This window comes from Tyto alba, unplaced genomic scaffold (genome assembly GCF_018691265.1).
Source record: "Tyto alba isolate M040663 unplaced genomic scaffold, T.alba_DEE_v4.0 Super-Scaffold_13, whole genome shotgun sequence".
NCBI lineage: Eukaryota > Metazoa > Chordata > Aves > Strigiformes > Tytonidae > Tyto > Tyto alba.
In genome coordinates, this window is record NW_024881275.1 from 4,327,997 (window position 1) to 4,352,687 (window position 24,691).

General features: G+C 37.8%; 1 protein-coding gene across 12 annotated transcripts in view; it reads left to right on the forward strand.

Moving 5' to 3' along the window:
* The window catches only part of MEF2C (myocyte enhancer factor 2C), a 132,720-nt gene that overhangs the window by 65,573 nt on the left and 42,456 nt on the right, over window positions 1-24,691 (forward strand). The window lies entirely within an intron of this gene.

Below are 24,691 nucleotides of genomic sequence, written 5' to 3' on the forward strand. Positions count from 1 at the left end.
CTTACCATAATATAATAACAACAGTATCAAAGCAATACTATCAGAATGCTAATAATTATTTTTAAAACCTTGTAATTATTTTTTAAGTACTGTTTAGGGCAAGTTTTGCTTACAATTGCTGAAAATTATTAATTACACTTTAAGATTCTCAATTTTAAGTTTCTAATATTTGCAGAAAAGTTTATAATCACATCAGGATTCAAGCCATGCAAAATAAAAGAAGCTTTCATTTTTTGTTGTAATATCAAAACACTCAGAGCGATGTCTAGAGAATTAGTTAGATGACTTATGCAACTACTGTTTCCAAAGCACCTAAGTGATTGGGCATTCAACAGTATAATTTTTTAAAGTATCGGAAGAATGAGGTCCTGTCTTAAAGATCAGTGAAAATTTACTCATAATGTTACTGAATACCTTGGCCTATACACTTAGATTACTTCAGATCTTTTTAAAAGTATTAGTTTCAGATTTTAAATAATCTGGATGTTGTCTAAAATGAGACTTCGGTGCTTTTGGAATCTTCACCTGAGATAATCATGTATTTGAGACTAGCAATGGAAGAAAGTAAGTGTGTGAATTACATATAAAATCTTTATGAAGGAGAAAAAACACTGTATAATAGACATCATTACACTTGTTACAAGATGCCACAGTCACACCACCATAGATTGGTAAAGACTGCAACACAGGAATATATATCACTTTTCTGTCTATCCTTATGTCAACATACAGGATGATACTGTTTTGCTTCCTTCATGATCTCACAGCAGATTTTCTCCCTCATTAGGAGAGGATGAGGTTCTGACAGCAGAACAAAAATTTATGTGAGTTAAGACTAAGAGGACAGTACATAATTTCTTCCTCCTCTCCATCATCTCTTTTCCTCTCTTGCTTCAAATCTCCTATATAGACATGAAGCCTTTCCTGTCACCTAGCTCTGGTAAGCCCATGTCCTGTCCAGCAGAATTCAAATTCTGTCCCGAAAATAATGCCCTGTCCTCTTCTAGTGGCAAAAAGCCAGAATATTCTTAGCAGGAAAAGTTTCCTGTGATATCTTTACTTCTTCCTGCAGGCTTTCTTGTAGGGATAGATGAGTAAGCCAGTAGTTAGGGATTTGTTACTTGCTTCACAATGAATGAACTTTTGAACATGAGGACTATGGTTTTTCAAGAAACTGGAATGAAAATGTAAAATTTAAAATAATGTCTTTCCTCTTGTAGCTTTGAGTTTTTCAGAAAGAGCACTCTCTGCACCAGCAAAGTCCCTTTTCTGAAAAAATAGCAGGACAGTTGGGATAGGCTTATAGATAATTTTGCACTCAGACATGTAATTTTCTTGCTATACGCAAAATTTTGTGGGCATCCGTCCTCACTCCTCTAAAAGGAGCTAAATAAAAGTAGGTAATTGAAATAAACATTATTTAAATTTGGTAATCGAGCAATAGGCAGAAAAGGCCAAAGTAAATGAATGTTTATATTTTTTCCATATGTTCTGTCCGTTCTGAATTCAGTTTCTTGATTGTTCTGCTGTTAAGTTTTCCAGTGTTCTGCCTGTAATGCAAAATTCTTACACCACACCAATGCCAGTACTGTTTCAGGATCAAAGGAGTACTTGTGCAGGGTATAGGTTTTGAACACGGGTTTCATATTATCATACCTTCACTTGATATTTAACATCACAGTTAAGAGTACAATAGAGGAATAAAGCCTACGAAAATACACATTCTGAGAAATATCTTGACTCTTAGTGTAGTTTGGATATATTTTTAGGTACAGGATATAAATCTACCACACATTTAAATATTTAAATTGATCAGTTAAACTGACAATCTTACACATATTTTCCTTGTAAGGAGTCCATTTATTTTCGATTTCAGACAGCTAGATTTCACACTTACAAGTTTTTAATCTTGTTCTTCCAGAGCAATCAACAGCAGCTGAGAATCAGACAGTATTATTAAATCTGATCATTTTCAACTAAATGACTGTTCAATAACTCTATTTCAGTGGAAGAAAAGGGCATAGCTGTGCTCACAGATTTCTGCACAGTATTAGAGAAAGAAAAGATTTTAGGTAGACTTATGAAAATTTGAAATATAACTGTCAACCATATTAAGGCCTTTAATTTGAATCCAATTTTTGTTCACATTCAGCATAATGTTAACTATATAGTTACTTTCTGGTTGCGGTAGAACTTTGTTATCAGTCATTAGAATGTGGTATAACTTCTTTGAACAATCTATATTCAATGAAAATCAAAAGAGTAGGTCTCATATGCAGTTAATTACTTTTGAGTTGAAGCACTGATATTGAAATGGAAAAATTATCCGAATTTGCATGTAGGTCTTGCTAAAGTTGTTAATTTTATTAATCGGATGTTTTCAGTTTAATTACTGGGATTAATTATATTTAGAATTTCTGAAGGAATGAGTTTTCAGGGCATAATTTGTTATTTGAAGTATCAGAAGACACCAAGTGTCAAACACCTAACAAACATTACACTTTTTCAAGGCAAAAATTATTTGACATTCACTTTAATATTTCTATTACTGCAAATCAGGCAGTTTGATCCTACCCAGCTTATAAGTGTATGATTTGATTACATCTGTCATGATGTAAAATGGACTGGCTAGTATTAAGAGAACTGTAAAGTTCAGTTACTGTTATTCTTTGAGCTCTTTTGGTTTTATGATTTAAGTAAATAGCTCATACTTTCTCTACACATGTAGTGATTTTATTTTCATGTAATGAATATAACTGAGATGGTCTTTTCGATTTGTCTTAGTCAAAATAGAGTTGATAAACTGCAATTTGCTATATCTGAGTTCTTCAGATTACAAAAATTATCTATCAGTTAAACGTGTTTCAGTTATTACCCAGTATATACACTTACAACATCCACAGGTAACTAGAAGTCAGTGTGTAGTCATGAAGGAGAAACTATTTGCATTCAACACTCAGGTTTATCCATTTCAAGCAGCAGTGACAATTACTGTGAGTCTTGCCAAAATCTGCATGAAGGTTTTATGATACATATTAGTTCTGCAAAAAAAAAAAAAAAGGAAAAAAAAAATTCATTCTGGGACTTCTGTTTAGAGTTAACTGGATTCTTAAAACTGAAGCCTTTATGTCCTCACCCACCAAACCACTCACACCACAGCTGTTCATTCAATTTTGCTTCAGTCAAAAAGTGCATGTTGGTTGCTAGATACAGTAACTTACTTTAAGGAACAGCAGAACCTGTGCGGGGTTCTTTCAACACCAAGGAAGAAAAGATTAATTTCATCTTTATGCTAACTTTCAAATGCTGTATGTAAATACCAACAACAATGTATTCAGCATCTGTCATTTAAAATCCCGTTATATAACTACTAGAAGATTTGTCATTCTTCACTTTAAAATGGGATTACATTTTCCTCTCATTACAAAATCCGGTGGCATTTGGTACACAGTCTTTTGTACAGAATTAGTGTTTTTACAACTAGAGTTCCAGTCTGTCCTTAGAAGTTTGTCAATACATCCAGTTCCTATCTGCTGTATCAGAAAAAACCTAACTTAGGAGTTTGTTGTTGAACATTATCTGCACAGTTGTATAGGACTGGGCAATGATTTTTTTTATGGCAATGAGGATATGGGGAAGAGTAAATGTCAGAGTTTTACAACAGACAACTATGTTCATTATGCATTTTTTTGCATTTATTTAAAATGAGGACAGATCCTCTCCTTGTTTCTGTAAAACAGAAGTGGATGTAACACAACTTCACTGTAAGCCCACTGCTTAGGAGAAAGGACATTGCCCTCAGATTATAAGGGACATATTTCAGAGTAGGAATACAGGAAAATGTTTTGCATCTTGGCTGCAAATATAATTACAACCCTAACCATATTACAGAAATATGCTGTGGTTCTTCAGCTAAGCCATCAAGCCTTTGCTGATTTAAGGTGAAACTTCCTGCCTGTTTTTTCTCTCACTGCCCCTTCTTCCTTGTCACTTTTTTCATGTCAGAGCATCATCTACTGTCTCAGCTTTAGTGAGTTTTCACTAAGTCCTGCTTTTGATTCTGTTTCTTAAACACTGAGTCTAATACGCTGATCCTTGCTCTGTGTGCACATAAATCATTCCTCCACAAATCACTAACCACTCCATCCTTCAGCTCTTTTTAAGCCCCCAATCCATCAGTTTTGTCAACCCTGCTGCTTATTGTCCCTCTTTCTCCAACTGGCTTCTATTCCTCTGCTGATTCAGTGGTCACTACCTTTAACTCAAGTTCTCCTACTAGGTCAACCCTTTCAAATTCATTCCATTAAACATACATCCACCTTCTCAGTTCCCCTCTGCCATACTGCTAATCACTGGTAGAGAAAAAAGAGGAACAACACAAACTTCCTCCATTTTTCTCTTTGCTATCAGAGGTTCTATGTTATCAATGCTGATCACCCACCAAATTTTCTCTGATTTTGCAAAGTTCAGTACTTATAACTGCTACTTTGCTTGCATGCACACACATGTCTGATCTTTGCAGCTGTCTTTTATCTTACAAGAAACTCTTCCATGACCTCAGTGTCTTTTCCTTTTTTTAAAATATCTCTTTTGCTATCTTCTGCCTTTGGCTCTATCTTTTACTGACATCTGGCTTCAACTACTCCTTTTTTTTCTCCCCCCTTTTTTTTTTTTTTTTTTTTTTGTTACACTTTGAAAGGGTTAAGGGTCCTTGACATGGACTTTTACATACAGATGTCAGCTCCTGCAATACACTCACTGTCACATTCTTCTACTTCAATAAAACCTTATCCTCATTTGGCTTCTCAACTATACATTGTCTTACTCTCTAGGGTTTTTTTAACCTGAATATTTATCAAGCACACTATGCCCTTTCACCCACCTCTCCACGCATTCTTGCAATTTCACTGTGTTCTAATGCATACTAGCAGGTCCTACCTCGAAATATTTACAGCCCTACTTCAGACCTGGGACAGTAAGAACAGGTAGCAAGACAAGGTGACGATAGTGCAGTAACATGATTCTCCATGTAATGTACATCAATCCTGTTTCCATCAATGTTTATACCTCTCATACTAAGGACCATCTTTTGACCATTGCTGAGGGTCTCCTCAGCTTCAACTCATCCTCAGTTTGCTCCTTCTTAATCTCTTGCCAACTGCACTCCAGTACATGCTTCTTTTTCTGTCTTCCCGTCCCTGAGATGTCATGAAGTTATGTTCTCCTTTGCCTCTTGTCTCGCCAGCTGCTCTCTCAGTCTCCCTGTTAGAGATTGCTTTTCCATTACACTCGATGCCCCTCTATCCTCTTTTCCTTCTTCTTTATCACTCAAATTGAGTGTTTGGAGAAACTTGCGTTGGGTGAACTCCTGCTTCTAGCGATAGTGAAGACTTCATCAAGAATTAACCTGAGCCACTCTAGGAGACTTTAATTATCCCAGCGCCATTGTGAGATGGGGTTGCTGGTTAGTCATGGGGAAAAAAAAAGTAATTATAATTTGCAACAATATGTCATATTTTTAAATTATTTACAAATTATAGATTATTTTTCATAAATAATCAATATCTAGCAACATCTTTTTAATTTGCTTTGCATAGGGTCATACATCTTCGTTCCCCTAGGAACTGCTGATGAATTGACCTTTTGCAGATTATTTTCCCTTCTCTGGTGGACTCCCTTATTTGGGGAGGGACAATGAACTGAACATAACATGGGAGACGAGTGCCATTTCCAGCAGTATTTTCCCCCAAGGGGAAGAAGTGAGCTTGTGGACATTTAAAATTCTCCCTGCAGAGTTCACATCCTTTGTGTTTTGCAACACAGAGAGACATCTTTACAGACCTCAATGTTAAGATGGTAGGGAACAAAGTAATACCACACAACTAATGATAGATAACAATGAGTACTGCCACGGGCTTGTAGAACAACTATTTTGAATTTAAAATCCAAGTGCTTTTAGTATGATCAGCAACAGTGTTAATGGGCATGAAATACTACTGAATTCCCTACAGGCACAAGGGACTTGAGACTTAAAACTTAGTATAGCTTTAGGACATTGGAAGGTTGGAGTTGATGAGGGTGGCACTCAGGCAGCAAAAGGTGCCTACGTGTGACATGCTCCATGGGCAATATATTGTGCCTGAGAGGAATGCCATAGTCCAGTTTTGCTGGACTTGCTGCACATTATGCCATCAATTCTCACAAGTGTGCTGTGGGTCCTATAGCACATGTAGGATTAGTCACTTGGCGTGGAAGTTCTGAATGAGATGAAGAGGAGACAAAATTCCTTCTGTCAATTATTTCTAAAGGTCACAGAGCTAATGACTAGCTGGGAGGTTAATTAGATTCTGAAAGCCTCTTCATATCAATTAAGACTCTTATCTATATATTTGTAGTAAATAAGCCCACATAACTCTTTAAATATGCTCTTTTTAGGAAAAGTAAGGAGACTGTTGTAGTTTGTTTAATGTAATAAGTGTATTTTCTTCTCTTGTCATCAACACATAATACTGCATATAAACAAGCTGTGAAACAGACGTCAGTTCAGCTCTTCAGCAGTTGAAGTCAGGGGAATTATTTCATCTACCATGGGCTGAAGATCTGGGACAGTATAGAAAGTAAGCCTCTATGTAAGAAAGGTTATTCAGGGTGATCTAAAGACAGTACAGTCTATTGGATACTGCCCTGGACTAGGACTCATGAGACTTGGATTTTATTAATAGCTTTGCCAAATACTGTTGTGTGTCCTTGGACAAGTCACATTTCCTCCTAATGCTTCGGTTTCCCTATCTGTAAAATGGGGATAGCTTTATTGATTTCCTTTGTAAACTGGTTGAAGACTGGCTTGTTAAAAAAAGAGCTACTGTTACCAGTTTCCACAGGCCAGGAGATGATTGGACAGGGTCAATTGGCCAAAGAATTTCCTTTGGATGATGATTTAAGCTTTTTAAATGCTTACTTCTTGTTTCATTTTTAGTAAATATGAGCCAAACCATTATTGCTAACCTCATGTATGACAAAATCATGGGACTGACTTCAAGATCTTCAGCATTTTTGAAATATTCCTTTGGTCTTTGTTTGCCTTCTGACTTTTGAGCCTTTGGAAAGTGTGTTTGTAACCTAATATCCTCATGTGAGGTTTTCCTATGTTTTTCCTAACCATGATTACTACAAAAAGATCTTGGAGGGGAAAATATCTGATTTTCAAAAATACTAAAAAACTCCACTTTATCAATCTTAATTTCATTTTTTCAAACAATTAAATTAGAAATACATCTTTTTCAGACCAAGGATGATTTTCTTACCTAATTTTATTACTCCATCAATTTGGGCTGCATGTAAATATTAGCTATTACAAGACCACAATAATAACTTAAAAGCTGGAAAACTGGAAGGCAACTCTATTCTGTCCAAAGTAGTCCCTCAGTTGGACTGCCTTTCCAGACAGTGGGACTGTCCAAATTAGTCCCTCTACTACATCCAATAGGTAGCAATTTATTCCACTTATTCCTCCCACTTATCCACATGAGATTTTTGTCTCTTTGTCTTTCCATCCACAGGCTATTTTTTAAGCTTTCCTTGATAACTCCACAGCATCCTGTTGCTGCACATCTAATAAGTGATAGACTTTTGATGCTTTTCAGCCTAGAAGAAAGAAAGTAGAGGGTCAAGTGTTGACACTGCTATTTTATTTATATATATATATATATATATATATATATATATATATTTCACATTAATCCACTATGTGAAAAATGCAGCTAAGGGAAATTTGCATAATGAGTTGGTATGTTTAAAAAAAAAGAAAGGGGTTTTCCACTATGGTTTCTTTGTGACAAGGATTTGGTTGATGTGAATCATAGTTTGTAATCCTAGTGTATCTCAGGTGAAAGTGAAGTAGCTTACCTGGTAGCTTGTTTTTCCACACCTGGAAAAAGGTAATAGAGACAGAGAAAAATAAAATGGATGCAAAGTTAGTTACTCTGAAGCACATGATAGAGCAAAAGCTACTTCCAAATATATTTTGAGGGAGCTCTAGTCCTCCTGATTTTTACTTACTGAGGATCAGTTCTTATTATTGCTCATGTCCCTACATTGTTTTTCTTTTATTTTTTTGCTCTTAGTAATGATTTTTAAAATATTTTAATAACTTAGGAAATGTTTTGGAGAGATTATTGTAAAAATGCTATGATGATAAATGTGAAAAATATGTGCAGAATATAACTGTCTTTCAAACTCTGTTCACACTTCCTTTCTTTGTCAAACTAGGAACTTAAATCTGTATATCTTAGAGCAAGGTCTATTTCACAGATCACTGTTTCTTTCTTCAAAACATGATATATCTGGCTGAGAAGCTGGAAAAAATCTTACATGTCTGTGTAACATTCTTATAACTTAATAGCTCCAAAGTTTTATCCCAATCTAGTCATTGGAGAATGTTCTTTGTTTTTGTAGTCACTGTTTCACATAGTAACAGCTTGTTGTATTTTGGTCTGTTTGCCAGAGGGTAGGTTTATTTTTAAATCCCTGAACTCTGAATTTTCTTTATTTTTCCAAGATTGGAAGCAGCTGAAACGCCTGGAGTTACAGGTTGAAGGGCTTGCTTCACAATATGAGATGGGAAGCCTCATCCCCTCCCCCTTTTGTGTTTTTCTTTTTTTAAATTTTTCCTAACAATGTCTCTTAACTGATATTTGTCTAAAAATAGAAAACTGCCTGACTAAAAATAGCTTGGCTCTCAGTCTTGCCAAGGAAAATGGAGAGGAATAGGCGTGGAATAGAAGGCTGAGTAATCCAGCTCTATTCATTCACAGATCCCTTTGAGAATGCAGGCGATGATAAAGTGCCCTCAAAAAACCACAGGCCTGACTTGCTCTCTTCAGACTCCTAGGTGCCAATAAACATTTTAGCCCAAGGATATATTTTTTTTTTTCCTCATAGATCGTAAACACTTTCTGAAAGACAAGGCTTTGTTTCACAGAAGCTAACTTACTGTCAAAAATAGCTGACTTTCCTAAGGTCCTTTTTTTTGACTTTCCACATGTTTTTTAATTTATTTTCAGATGAGCAATGACTGCAATGTTCTATCAAGAATTACCATGAAATGTCACATATCTAGCATGAATGAATGAAAAAAATAGATGCTTTTAATTGATTTCATACTTAAAATTGTGCCCTCAAAAATTCACATATCAATAAGAAAGAAAAATTTATTACTCTGAATGAGTAGACAGCTGATTTATTTCACTGCAAAATCAAAATCTAGCTGCAGAGCACTTCTGCATATCTATATAAAGTTAAGTTTTTTATTTGCAATTCTTCATTTATCTGAAATTCAGATTTTACCAAGAGGGTAGAGGAGATGGGAATGGCAAGGGGCAGGATCTAATTAGCTTAAAAATAAACCTGTTTAGAACCCCACAAAGCAGCAACTTTTAATTTGAAGAGCTGTCATGTTAGAGAAAGTCAATCTGTTTTGTGCTACTGAGGTTTATATATCACATCACCACTGTGGTATTGCAGTGCAAGATATCAGTAATACTAGATGGCAGAAAAGACACCAGGAAGCATTGAGCATGTTATTTAAAACAGGAATGTTTGTTGTTGTTCTGTATGGAGTTTTTTGGGGTTTGTTTTTTTTTTAAATCTGAGTAACCTGGTCAAACACAGCAACAGGGTGTGGAAATGTCAGCACAGTTCACAGGGTTATTCAAGCCTGAGTATTGTTTTGTTCAGTTCCTGTAATGCTGCTTGTGATAAGACTCTGGAGACAAAGGACGATAATTGATGGAAAGGGACTTAAATCACTCCAAAAAAGAATCAAGGTCCTTGTATTTGGGTACATCAACTCTTCTGGTCTCCTTCCTCCTTGTAAAGCATTTTGTCTTCTTGCATGTTGGCCCCCTACTGCTCTTTGTAATGGAGGCAGACCACAAGTGATTCCTTTATGCAGTACACAGGGTGTAATTGTGTCTGTGTGGTGTATTAGTAATTACCAAGGCTGAATTCCCGTATTGTATCTTCACTGCAAGCATGGAAAAATAGGACACACTACCCTGCATTACCATTTTCAACCTAGATAGTGAGCTACTTATAGCTGCGTTCCAGACATAAAGGTTTTTATGATCAAACCCATTTTTCATTATCATCATTGAGACATCCCTGCCTTGTAAGGTAAATACAAAATGTGGCTATTTACCTGGATTCTGACAGAGTAGTAATAATCACAAATGTAGAAATACCACATCTTCTCTTACCTCACAACTATCTTTAATGCAAACTACTGACCTTGCCCCCTTTTCCCCAAGACTTTTTGTTTTATTGGGCTTCCATAAGCTGTCAACTGTTCTTTGTCAAACCAGTGTTGAAGATTATGCAGCACTGAGTTTCTAGCGAAATCAGCAAGTGATGCACAGTTCTTCATATGCTTACACGTGAGGAAGAGGTTTTTTTAGTGAATAAGTGTTTCCAGATGTGGGCCCTTAGCCACTGCTCAGAGTGGTACTATGTAAAAAGAGCCCTATGCTATCAAAAGCCAGAAAACTCTGATATGTGAAGTCCACCAGTCAGGTTTAATTAGACCCTTGATTTAAAGCTTAGGGTGGTCAATGGGAGCCTTCTGACCAACCTCAGAACTGTCTGGTTATGATTCCTAGCGCAGACACCAATTTCTACAGACTCTGTCACCTCTTGTAGTAAGCTATACTACAATAGGTCTTGTTTCTACAAAGATTCATAGAAGTCTTGTTTCAGATAGTGGAACTATTCACAAGAAGAAAGTTGAATGCTCCTGCAGATATCTGCAGAATCATGTCTTTATATATGCGGCAGTTCCAGTGACAGTAAGGGTGGCCGAATTGGGACCTAAATAGTTCATACCATGAGTAGCATTTATACCTCTATATTGAGAAGTGAAAACGTCCACTTCCCTTCCACGCCACTGAGGGTTGGCAGTAAGTGAACCCCCTTCCCTGCGTAACAAAGGCACTGTGCAAGAGGAGCTGCATCACCAGAGAGGATGGGGATACAAAAAAACAGTGTAATCCTGGCTTTTTGCCTACTTCACTCCACCTGCTAGGGAGCTGGCATTTTAAACGCTCTGCTCAGGCCAGAGCACCTTACCCTTCTGTTCAGCACGAAGCTAAATTTCTTCATACTTCTCCTTCCACAGACTGCACGCAGATAGCACTGTCTGTTCTTGAGATGCCTTTCCAAGAGTTTTCATAGTTCTGGCAAAAGTTCTGTTAAACTTCAAAATATGCTGACTTTTCTTCCTTGTTACAGTAAGAAGGTATAAATTAATTATTTATTTGTGTACTATAAAATTGGCATCCATCCTTTATGTATTATGTAGTTCATATTGATTAGACTCCATTTGCCCTGAATTCAGGGAGGCCTCTGTGTGTTTGTTTATATAAAAGACAATTGAAATTAATGTAAGTCACCAAATTCGCAGGGCTATAAAACCTCAAACACATATGTTTTATTGTTCTACATTTTTAATAAACACAAGTCTAGTGGTCAGATGTGAGTTAATGTTCATAGCCCAGAACCATTGAATGTAGTTAAATCTTAAATAGCCATTGTTCTTGGAATTTAAAATAACCTTTAAAACAGAGTTTCAATCAAGATTTTCCTTATGCAGTAATTTATAAATCCACAACTTTAGATTGTTGTGTTTTCCTTAATTTTGCTATGAGTGTTTTTATATATGATTAGTAGTTAACAGAGGAGTAAAAACTTACATTAAAAGAAGTTGCATCATCTGTATTCTAAACAGTTCATTAATGTTTTTTTGCATGATAGACAATGGTGTTAAAGGGAAAAATACATGATATATTGGATAGGCTTGCATTTAAAAAAAATCTCAAACCCATTTATTTATATCATTCTGTATGACCTATAGACAACTATAATTATGTTTTATAGTGCAGAGTTATAAAAATGTGCATGCACTTCACTTTGGGTTGTTAAAGTATATGTTTATTTCTTTGATCAAATGTTACAGCACACAGGCTGTTCAAAGAAAGCAAATTATAGAAGAGTCAATAAGAGTACTTTAAACAACACACAGCTGCTATAGATTGATTCAAAAGAGATCAAAATCTTCACAAAGAAGCAGTTCCTAATGGAGTGTATGGTGTTTAAAGTATATTTAGCTTACTACAATAGTCATGGCTATAACATGAAAAACATAAAACCACATAATTTTTCCTTTCATTATTATAATCCAAGGCTTGGTTATTGCTTAGTTCTAGCACGTTCAAACATAGTAAAATGGAAGTTTTACACTTTTGTCTCCAGCAGTTACCAGCATGTGCCTTAACATTTAATCTGTATTTTTGTAACCTGTGTGAAAAGAAGCTTGACTTCTCAGATGTAAATTTTGGCACAGCCCCCATATATTGTTTAAGTCATGAATAAAAATTCATAATTATGCTCAGTACTTTCCGTCCTATATCTGAAAGTGTTTCACGGAAATTGTTGAACATAAACTTTAAAATATGACAACTGAGGTCATTTATCCAAAAGCCTAATCTGGAGACACAGGAACTTTGTGAGATATCCTATTATTTGATCTTGATGATTCCTAGGGGCCTGTATGGTGCTTACTGAGTATTAATCTGGGACAAAATGGAGAGTCTTTTCCCAGTTTAAGCCCCAAAAGATCTAATAACTCTCAGTCTTCCATGAACAAAATATCCCTGGCAAGAAATTCCTAATGCAAGGCACAAGTATAGGATCAAGCTTTTCACAAAACGATCAGAAAATATGGCCGGTGTTTGTGTGCTATCAAAGGGACAGAGACTTCAATTTAATTTCTTTCTTAAAGGATTCTTTCTGCATTTTGTTGAGAGTCTATTCAACGTAAAATGCAAACACCAGCTTTGGAGCAGAAATCAGATTTCAACAGCAGACTCTTCCCTCAAACAAAAGTGCTGTAACAAGCCACAGAGCTCAGTCCCTTATTGAGTTCTGTTTTGGTGACTCAACAAATGTTGCATTTGTTAGTGCACAAAAGCAAAATATTACAGGAAGGTGCTGAGATTTGACCTGTCTAGAACTGCATAGAGCATAGGAATCTGGGTAAAGCCTATCCCTTATGGAATAAGGGAGACAACAGATTTGAGCCCATTTAGATCAAAGAAGAAACAGAACCCATGTTTCCAGTTTTGTGGCAGGTTTCTAACCACTGGTTGTTATACAGAAAATCTGTACCATCAGCCTTTTCTTAAAAGGGAAGAGTGACTCTTTCTCAAGTCCTTGGAAGACTAGCTGTAGGAGGGGTCAGTATGCCCAGGTCACTGACTAAGCACCCAGCAGGGCTTTGTGGATGAAGGTTTTTCTCTGCAGCCCCGGGTAAGCAGTGTAACTTCTGATGAGGGATAGGATTCCCCAAATTCCGTTTGCTTGGTCTGGGTCACTCACTACTTCATCACACGCTGCTAGGTTTGGATCCTGTTCTGTAGCTCCAAAATCTTTCGGTGCCTTGCGTAGGAAGCATCAGATCCCAAAACAGTGTGAATTCCACTCTGGAGGCCAGGTGCCTAAATAGCAAGAATTGCCACATTGAGCTTTCCGTGTCCCTGAATCCTTTATTTGACCTGTTCCATAGCCCTTTCCTGTCACACGGCCCTTCCCTGCAGCAGGGGAAATGCAGCAGGGCATGGAGAGCTCTTTATGATTTCAGTGTAATCTCAAACCAATGTGGCTGAGGGAGAACACTCATCATTGACCATTTTCCTACTTTGTCACTTTAGAAAATTCTTCTGTTCCAAAGGATGCTTAGAAAGGTGTGCTCTCATTTCTCTGTCCCAGGGATAGACACTTACAGCTCTCAAACACTGGCAGGTATAGGGGGTTCTGACTAATTGGCTTCATTAGCATAACCGTGGAACTGTTGGGTCTCTGGTAGATAACTACATTTGACAATTCTGACTTGACCTGCATCAATAGTAAGGAGTTTGTTTAGTAGGACTAAACTTACCTGATAGTAATGTCTACAAGGGAGTCACAGCTGTAGCCTGAACAGAACATGCTTCTGAGCTGGAATTTGAGGTGAAACAGTGGATCTCCAAGGGTTATAGAAACATCTCTTGTCTCTCCCACAGACTAAATTTTTCATTCCCTTCCCATTAAGGAGTCTGAGAAATCCTCCTACGCCTTATGTGCAGTCTTTTTCATGGGAGAAATGTTCTTAATTCCACCTCCTACTTCACAGAGAGTGATGGAGCAAAAGAGCTGACTAAATGTTCTTCAGTTAAGTCTGCTTTCTACTGATCTCCATGACCAATTCATTGGCAGGAAAAAAAAACTACTCATCCATTCCTGCTAACACTATTTTATTCTGGGGTCTTGTGATCTAGCATACCCCAGGAAGAAATAGGAATCCTGCCAAACATTGGAGTCAATGTAAGCAAGCTTTGCTGCAATTTATTTGAGTTTCACATTGTTGAGAAACTCCAGGCAAACCTCAGGTCTGTGAACCTTTCTGCAGATACCAGGAACAAAATTGTGCACTTGTGGACTGGAGAAATTTTTCTACACTCATTGCTGATATGCCCACTGGCTGCTTTGTGGAAAGGATCTTGTAGCATTACTGATTTTCACTGAATTTTTGTTTATTTAGAATGTTGCTGGTCTATTTTGATACTGTAACTTATGTATGAAGGCCTGGACCCATTGAAATCAGTCAGGATCTCTTTGCCAGATCGTTGATTTTAATATGTCAGTAGTAAGAGGCAAAACCACATGTATTTTGAGGTAATCTCATCTTTAATTTTATCACAGTCTCTGATTTCTTTGGCACAGTCAGGTTCTGATGGATTTTAAAATTGAATTTTCACATTCAAACATAAAATAAATTTTAGACAACCTGAAGTATTCCTTTATCATTCCATGTAATACTCTTTACCTTTCCTCTAGATTGTCGTACTGCATAGTAAATGCTCTGCAAAGCTTAAGAAAGAGCTCTCCCTGCCATGGCATCAGGCTGATGACTTCAGGCAACTTAGAAGATAGTCAAGCTAATGGAATAAGTAAATGAGCTCGATTTTCTTGCCACAGTAATGTTGATAGGGAATGTTATTGTTCCATTTCTCAGCATAATGGTGTCAGGTTCAGTCTGTAGCTGGTCCCAGTATCTCTGGCACAACTAGATTTTGAGTCTGGGCGTAGTGGTTTTGCACCTGTGGATTTCAGCTCCTCGTTGGGCAGGGATCCAGTATGGTTCTTCCTTGTACACAAGTTGAGCATGCTAGAAAAAAACGTCAGAGTGTACCTGGCTTCTCAACATTTTTCTCAGATGGCCAGAAGATTTACCTTTTTCTCAGGGACACAGTCCCTGTGAAGTGATAAATCAGAAAGGAGGTCAGTTCTTTAAAACAAGTAGAGTCCTTCAGGCTGTTCTGGGTTTGGGATTCCCAATTAGAAATTTCTCCTTTCTTGTATGTCACATGGCTCCGTGAGGCTCTGACTGAGGCTGCCTGAGGAAACAGCTGTGGTATCTGGAGATGTGAGTACCCCCAAGCTATTTATTGCCTTTCCCCCCCTTGGAAGTTACCACCTTTGCAGCAGAGTCAGAGGAAGGGAATGCAAGCCCACCCCTTGGCCGCTCCACCTCCGCAGCTCTGGCGCGGGGTGAGTAATCTCGGATGGCAGGGCAGGGCAGGCAGTCCTGCTCGGTGATTTATACTGCAGCGGCCAGAGCCACCAAAACTAGTCAGAGCCCACAGCTAAGTCTTCTCCAAGTGAGACGGCACCAGGCATGCACACGTTCACAGCGTCCTGCATTCCCACCTCTACCAAGCGTTGGAAGAAATGAAATAGGCTGAAGCCTTGCTCCATTTGTCCAGCTCTCCTGCCAAATTAGGGGACCCAAGCAGAAACATCTTTTGTAACCCACAGGATTCTCTGTGTGGGAATACCATATGATTAAAGGTTTGAAGATTTCAGACAGTAGGGCTTTGGCAGGCCCATATACCAATTCTTCTTTACAAAACTATAATTTTGTCCAAAAAAAGAAATCCAGTTTTACAATGAAAACCCCTAATGTTTAAAGTATGTTTTAGCTGCTTCTGGAGGAAACTGAAATTTTCACAAGAAGACACTTAGTTTCTGAATGAAGATTTTTTTTTTTTCTTTTATTTTCTTTCTTGTCTATTTTACCTTCTCGACCACAAGTTTTCTAGTATCTCTGTAAACTCTGTCCTTAGTTCTGGTCAAATTTTTCTGACTAGATCTTGAGTCTGCCTCTGCCACTTCTGCTTTCTCAAACAGTGATAAGAACTATAGGCTGCTCTGTTTCTCAAGTTTACTTCCTTCCCAACCAGAGCACTGAAACTGACCATTATGCTGTTAATTTAACTTACAGAGGACATCATGTAAGCCAGTTTTTTGCAGGTGCATGTGAGAGTCTGTGTGTTAAATTCAGACTCCTTACTGACAACGTTACAGTTTGCTTGGGTTTTTCCTTCTTATAGCATACCAGTTACACTGGTAATTACTATCATTCACTCTTTATAGAGGGAGAAGTATAGAAAAGTGAATTAACAGAGCCCATGCAGGAAGTTAGCAACCGAAGTGGGACCTAACTGCAGCTTCTTGGGGTATGTGGCAGCAGCTTAACCCTTGGATAATCTTATGTGAAGCGGGGCTAATCTTTTGCCTCCATGATGGCACAATTTGCAGTAATGCATATTTAGAATTCCCTTGCCCAGAAAGTTTCCTAAATTCTCCAAAATATTTTTAAAATCTAACCACTTTTTGCTATTTCTGTCCTGTCTGATTCTTTCCTTTTGAGAGAAGTGCTTGCTCCTCTCAAGGGAAGAGCAGAGTGATAGGAGCAGTATGACTTTTGAAGAAGTTACGCTTCAGATAAACAAGAGTTGCTTGAAGGACCAGCTTTCTAGGATAATCATGCAGTTCTGGAGTTTCATCCAGCTCCTCCATACAACTCCTGACTGTACTCTCTCACTCCTTTTTTGGCTAGTGTTTCATTGAGTTATCTGCAAGTTTCAACTTGCGAAGTTTCTGTCTGTTTCTGCCACTCCTGTAGGATTTTCCTTGGGAAAACAAAACTCAGTTCTTTGTTTCTAGCAGATGACACTTTGGTAAGCAGACAAATGCATATCATAGTCTAGAGATTTTAGCAGCTGTTAAAAGATAGATAAAATTTGCACAAATGTTTCTGGTAAATAACAGAACTTATATAAATTGTTGGTCTAACAGAAAGAAACAAAGCCATCTTAAATCAAGTATGAAAGTCTGCATCGTTTGAGTCATCTGTTTTCATAGTTAAAATCCTGGGCCAATTTTTCTTCTCAAATAGTGCTTGCTCACTCTAAACTTAGCAGAGAGACTTCCTTCTCTTTCTCCTTGGTGAAAACTTGACTCTATCAGCAGAACTGGGAGTTGATGGTTATTGCTTTGTTGCTATTTAAGGCCTCTGTCCTGCAAAGAAACAGGCGGCTAGAGTTTCAGAGATCTAATCTCTATTATAATTCACCATTTTTAAAAAATATATTGATTTGGGCATTTTTACCAATGGATAAAACAATTATGGTATTATAAAAAAAAAAAAAAGGGAATGTTCTTTTTCCTTTAAAAGGAACTACTATTCAGCAACATTTGCTCATTGTCATATTAGTACCATTTTTTGTAATGCCCTGTAATTTGATCTGCTGTAAAACAAATGTTCAAATCCTAAAAAAAAAAAAAAAATCTGTTCAGAACATTGATACATTCAAGATTTTTATGGGAGACCTCCAAAGAAAACCCAGGTGCCTAAGGAAGTGGTGTTCTTGTCTCAGTGGGTGGCATTTCCACTGCTGAGTCAGTACTGCACCAGTTCAGTGCTGCTGGAGGTGCTCTGTTTCAAATGAAATGGAAAAGCAAAATGTTGTGGTCATCAGAGTTTCCCTGGCCCCGTGGGCAAGGGTGAAGGTGTTTGCCCCAGTGGTCTAGGAAAAATTCCATCCGAAGTAACTTATATCATATGTTACAATTTTATTTGTCTGAGGTACATACTGGGTTTGCTCCTGAAAACTTCCTTGGATAGCACAGATACACAAGTGGACGATATATTCACCTCAGGACGGCTGCATTTTAATGATGTGTGAATCAGTCCTTAAACATATAATTTCATAATCTCTTTGGGATCTTTTAGAACATAGATAATGCTCAAAATGTATGCAAAGTATCATTCCTGTCAGCTGTCATTCTTTCTGCAATAAGTTTTTGTGACAAAAGGTTCTGTAAAATATATGTTACTCTGTATGTCACATTTTTCAAGTATTTTGAATATGGCATTTAGTATTAAAGGTTCCCATTTATATCATGGAAAAACACCAGCTGTCTTTGAAACAGTTAATTGTTTCTGCAGTCATTTATATTAAGCCCTGCATATTTGAAATACTGTATGTTTTAAGAGATAGTAACACTGATGTAACAGAGTTGGTAACACCACTGTACATCTAGAATAACTCAACTGGTGTCTTTACAGCTGTTCCAAATCCAGCTACAGATTTACACTAGTGTAAATGAGATCTGACTTCAGCCTTGTATTTGTGTATATGTCTGACTAAATTAGACACAAATGAAAATGTTGAGGGCAGTGCTCCATCTGGAAGGGCAGGAGTCAGTGGAGAAGGATTATAGATAGACGAACATAAAAAGGAGGAGGGAAATAACAACCTGTTGATGATTACAGTGTTTATTTTTAAGTGGCCGCATATTCCCTAAAGAAGCCGAGATGATTCTGCTGAACTACTGTAAAGTTTATTTTTCCATTCATATACTTTCTGTGCCTGGCAGCAAAACCTAGTACAAATCAAATACACTCTGTCTCACCAATATCTTCTTCTATTTTAAATATGCTCAATAAAGCTTAGAGAAAACCTGGCCATTTAAATGCTTCATACAGTTTAACGGTTTGGAAAAATCAGTAAAGGATATAATGGACTGATATTATGCTGTGGGCAAGGGACAAGAGGCAAGTCAGAGATGCATCTATTCTGGCTTTAGGCCATTTTTACACCCCTTGTCAGACCAGGTCTGCTTGCTGACTGGTGGTGCTCCTGCCAGTGGAAGTAGCCAGAATACAGAAGTTTTGTCTTCATGGAGTTGTTCCACAAATACTGAGCCTTGAAAAATGTCAGAAGTCTATTTTCTGTAAGCCCACCTTCCAAGATAAAGGATGGAAAACGGGGTATTTGCCACCAGGGTGTGGTGCTAGCCTTCATTCTGCAGGAGAAGGCACATTTGCGGGCAGGGCAGCATGCATAAGGAGTGGTGGGAAGAACAGGAGAGCAGGGGAAAGATTTCTACCCATACCTACATCTTCTATATTTCCATTACTCAGAACCAGTGCCTGTGACAGGCCTTTGAACCCCCAGTAAGGAGTTATAATCACTGAGGTGCTCCAAGACCAGTGATAACTATTCCATCCCTAAAGCACAAATATCCTGAGAATACATCTGATCGAAGTAAATAATCTGCTATTTTTGTGCATGAAACACTGACAGCCAGTCTCTGGAAAGCTGTCAGTTTTATTTAACACAACAGAGCAAAATTTGACTGTCTTTTCAAAGTACAGCTTTAAAAAACAGCTGCACAGAAGTTTCATTTTAACACAGTCTTTGGGTATGAAGGGTGCATTTGACAGGAGAGTAAATTTTGACTAATGTTTAAAAGAAATTTTGTTTGTCCAAGGCTGATTTCTCTTTTCTTTTTAAATCTCACATATCTGTAGGGCTGATTTTCTCAGAAGCTGTAATCACAACTAGGTCAGCAATGCATTTATGTCACTAATCTTAACACCTCCCATTAATCTCACATGCTAATTCATTATTTAGGAAATGCCAATCTTGTCTGGAAAAGCACATCCCTTTTTTTATCTCTGGTAATCCAACACACCACCACTATTAAGATGTTATTATACTGCTTCACAGCAAATGGAGGCTGGTCTTGCTTATGCCTGAAAACTTCTAAAAATTTCCACTATATTTGATCAAAAAGGCGCTGAGAAGTGATCTAGTAGAGGGTGTGTATGCGTATGTATAAATATCTGTATAGATATATATATATACATGTATTTATGTATATATATATATATATCTGTGAAGTGCAAATGCTGCGTTCCTGTAGGCTGTGACCACATGAGAGCCAAGATGTGTGAGAGCAGCATGGCTGAAGAAAAAGTAAAAGAGAAAAAAAAAAGAAAAAAAAAAATAGGGAAAAGAGTAAAAAAAAAGAAAAAATATGAGAAAAAAAAATGAAAATAGGGAAGAAAGAAAAAATAGGAAAAAAAATAGGAGAAAAAGAAAAAGAAAAAAGGGAAAAATAAAAAATTGGAAAAAAAATAGGAGAAAAATGAAAAAATAAGAGAGAAAAAATAGAAAAATAAAAAAGGGGGAAAAAAGTAGGCAAAAAAAAAAGAAAAAGAAAAAAGGGAAAAATAAAAAATTGGAAAAATATAGGAGAAAAAGGAAAAAATAAGAGAAAAAATAAAAAAGGGGGAAAAAAAAGTAGGCAAAAAAAGAAAAAGAAAAAAGGGAATAATAGTAGAAAAAAAAAAAAAGAAAAATAGAAAAGAGAAAAAGGAAAAAAGAAGAAGAAAGAAAAAAAGGTAAGAATAAAAAATAAAAATGAAAATGAAAAAGGAGAAAAAAAAAAAAAAAAAAGAAAAAATGAAAAAGGAAAACCCAAGAAAAGGTGCAATGAGGAAAGTCGAGAAGAGGACCCAGCCCCGGCCCCCGGCCGCCCTGCCGTCGGGGCCGTGGCCGGCGCGTCCCCCGGCATCGCGGCGGCGCTGGGGACGGCCATCTATGGCCACGCGTGCGGGTGTCGGGGATGCGTGGCATCGCTGCGGCCGGGGCGGGGACCCGCTCCCCGCCGGGCCGCGCCGCGCCGCGCCGCGCCGCCGGACACTTGATGCGCCCCGCTCCCCCCGCGGATTCCCGGGCTCGGCGGGTGCTGCCGAGCGTCTCGCCTGTCAAAGGCCGGGGGAAACGCGATCCCCTCCGTTGAGGGTTGGCGTCGGGACCCTACGTCAGCTGCCCAGGGGGATTTGTGGGGGTTTCAGGCCTTCTGCGCCACGACGGCGGGTGGCGATAAGCCTGAAGGATGAGGAAATGTCCTTACTTAGAGCCTCGGGAGTCATTCGGATTTAAGTTCTTTTTTTTTTTTTTTTAAAAAAAAAAAAAAGTTTACAAGTGCAGTGATGAGCAGAAGTCTTTTGCACGTCCCGTGAAATAATTGTGAACACAGGAGGGTGTAAGCTTAGCTGCCTTGAATTAACAGAAGTTTTAATACAAAGCTTTAATGCTGGAGTCTTCGTGTGATTTGCCTTTGTTTCTCTCTGAGAAAATCCAGAAAGATACATGGTTTAGATTAGTTGCTATGAGATCTCGTCTGACATATCCTCCTTCTATTTATACTTACAAAGCCAAAGTTGCCCTGCGTAATTTAACACTAAATAGAACAGCACTGGCAAGTGGGTAAGATTGGACATGAAGGCAGGGGGTTGTGCTTGGTGGCTGTTAGAGAGCAAACCTCTGCCATCGCCCCATCTCCAGCCTCACCGTCTCTCCGGAGGGGTGACCCAGGGGAGCAGCCAGATGGCAAGGTGAGCTCTCTCGTAGGGATGCGGGAGATGTGCTGCAGAGAGACAGGGCTGGGATGACCAGTGTGTTACAGACTGCAAGGTCAGAGCCGGTACCTGCATCTCCAGAGAGACGTGCTACGGGGAACAAAGAAGCAAAAATCCCAGTACCCTTTCAAAAAACAAACAAACAAACAAACAAAACAACAAAAAAAAAAAAACACAAAAAATACCAACCAAACAAACAAAAAAACAAAACAAAACAAAAAAAAATAAAAAAACAAACACAAAAACCAAACAAAACCAAAAAAAAAAAAAACAAAACAACACACCAAACCCCAACAATTATTTTGGTTTTATACCAGTATCACGAAATACTGTAGATGTGCCTTGGCACATGCCAAGAGCGTGAGTGGAAGAGAATAGACTGAACTCTGTAAGCAGGTAGAAACCTCGTGCCCTGATGCACTTGAAGCACACACGTATAAACATTCACAACACGCTGCTTGATCATTCGTAAGCAAAAAGAAGCAGATGTTACTGGCACGGGGTGTTGGCATTGTTTGGTTTCACAAGAGGTGTGATTAGAGAAGGTACTTGAAGGAGGAGAGAATAATCACTTGGCAGGCAAAAATGAGAGGCAAATCCAAGCAGAGGGTTTGGTGTATTGTTGTGAAAAGCACACTTATGTGTATTCATTTGAAGAAGACAGACGTACAGGACCAGACAATGGAAATTTTTTTTTTTTCTTTGAAACTTCGGTGAAAATAAAATAGTAACAAAAAGGTTAACATGTGGTTACAGAAGTTCAGCTATTATATAAACCCAGTAGCTTATTTCAAAAAGAGTATAAACCACAAAAGCATTTTATGATTTATACAAAAAAGGTAAGAAATGTTCCATTTTTCTGTGTTACTGGTATACGTTGTTTTTTTTTTTTTTTTTGTCTGGTGCTTGTTAGATAACGGTAAGTGTAATAATGTTTTATCTGATTCTCCTAAACATGCAATTAAAGTACATTAGTACCAGCATACTAGTAAAGTACATTAGTACCAGCATACAATGTTCATTATTAAATGTAAAAATCTAAGAACTCTACATTAATGGAACATAAAATTTGAGATTTTAGTTACACAGAAGTCACAGAATTCAGATGGATGGTTCCCATAGCAACCTATCTCTTCCTCTTTGTGTTTTTCATTTCACTAGAACCCTTCATTACTTGATTGCACCATACATTGTATCATGCAACTTCATCATAAAATTTCATCATTATATAACTATGCAAGAGAAGAGAGTGAAGGTTGTCTTCACTCAACACTTTCTAACTTTAATATTTCTGTTGCACAGGGAGCAAACTGATGCTTAAATGAATCAGGCCCATGATCCAAATATTTTCTGCTTTTTGGGGGGACCTCCATAATTTGGCTGGGTTCTTTGGAATGTCTATAAATAATAAAGCAGTTGAACACAATAGTATATCATTCCTTTGTAATTGGCTATTGTCTGCCTTGCCACGTAGATATGTGGCTCCAGTGAGCAAAAAAAAGTCCAAACCGTTTTTCATTTGTGGCTAAAAGATTTATCCCATCCAGATACAGGAAAGAAAGTGATAGTGGAAAATGGAAGGCACTTGTGGTTTTTGTCTTCTGACAGTGGAATATAATTTACCAAATTACAACTCTGTGGATTGTCATGGTCGCTACTGGGGTTATCAGTTAGAGATCATTGTGGTGGCTTTTAGACAACGTAACAGATACGGGAATTTGTAGAAGTAGACCTGTAATTCTGAATTTTTCCATACTGTAAATTTTGATTACAGATGAAGAGCCAGTGAGATCACACATTTCATTACACAAATGAAGATAATGATTAACCTTGAAGTAGTTAAATCTGTCTTAGTTGCACAGGATATCAACATGGAACAGACAGAGCAGGCTGATCTGAATTTTTTTGGGACCTTATCAACTGACCTGGTCTTTTTAATTTGGCAGCTATACTGTGAGCATTTTCAAGCCCATATATCTGTGGCTTCTCAAGCCGTGGAATGCTGCAGGGAGCAGTTCCACAGCAGATGAATCTATTAAGAAGACAGGAGATACCCCTCTACAAAGACGAGCAAACTGAAGGATAGAATGGGAAAAAAAAAATCTAACCTTCTCCATTCTTCCTGTTAAAGAAATGCTAAAAGAAGGGGATCATACTGCAGAAACAGAGGGTGGAATAGGAAAATGAAAGGCTTTTCCTACTCAAAAGCCTTCAAATTACGATGATTTCCATTGCCTTGATAAAATCAGACCTGGCTGTTAGTGCCATATTTTCTTTTGTGCTTTTGTAGTGATGATAAATTTTGCATGAAATGAAAGTAAATAGTTGTTTATACTTCATTTTACAGCAGCCAGTATGTCACTAAGTCAGCACTTCTCCTCTGAGATTTATAGAGCAGGATTTAGGCTAAATTGCTGGTATGTGAGACTTCAGCCAAAGGTTGTTTTCCTTTAACCATTTTGTTTTTCAAATGCCTTGGCTGATTTTAGGTTATTGAAGTCCAATATAATTACTTGTTTAATTGCTTGGAAGAAGTGGAGCTTCCGTAGTTCAAAAATGGCTTATTTTCTTTAAAAATAACTGAAATCTGGCTTGGGGTTCTCTAGAATGCAATGCACTATTCAATTGTGTAATTTTATCCTCTTAAAAATTCCCTGAATAGTCATTAAATCTTTGGAAACCAGCTAATCTCCAGGAGGATGCGATAGGTCTGGCTATTTTCCAAGGTTTGCAAGAGGCTATGACAGCTTAACATTGCAAGAAAAAATGGTTTCTAAATCACTGCAAGACTGGGTCAAAGACTCTAGCCTGCTGAAACCGAGTTGGTCTTCTTAATGACTCCTGTCTTCTCCAGTGTCCAGAACCAGCTTCTGCTTTCAAGAGGTGGCACAAAGCAGAGAAGAGGAGAAATTGTCACAGAGTCCAGAGAGCGTGTGAATAAGGGTGTTCCAGTTAGATATTGGTCAGTGGCACTTTTAGTTGTGCTGCACCAACTTGTGTTGTGTGGTGTTAAACCACGACAATAAAGGACAATTATGAGAG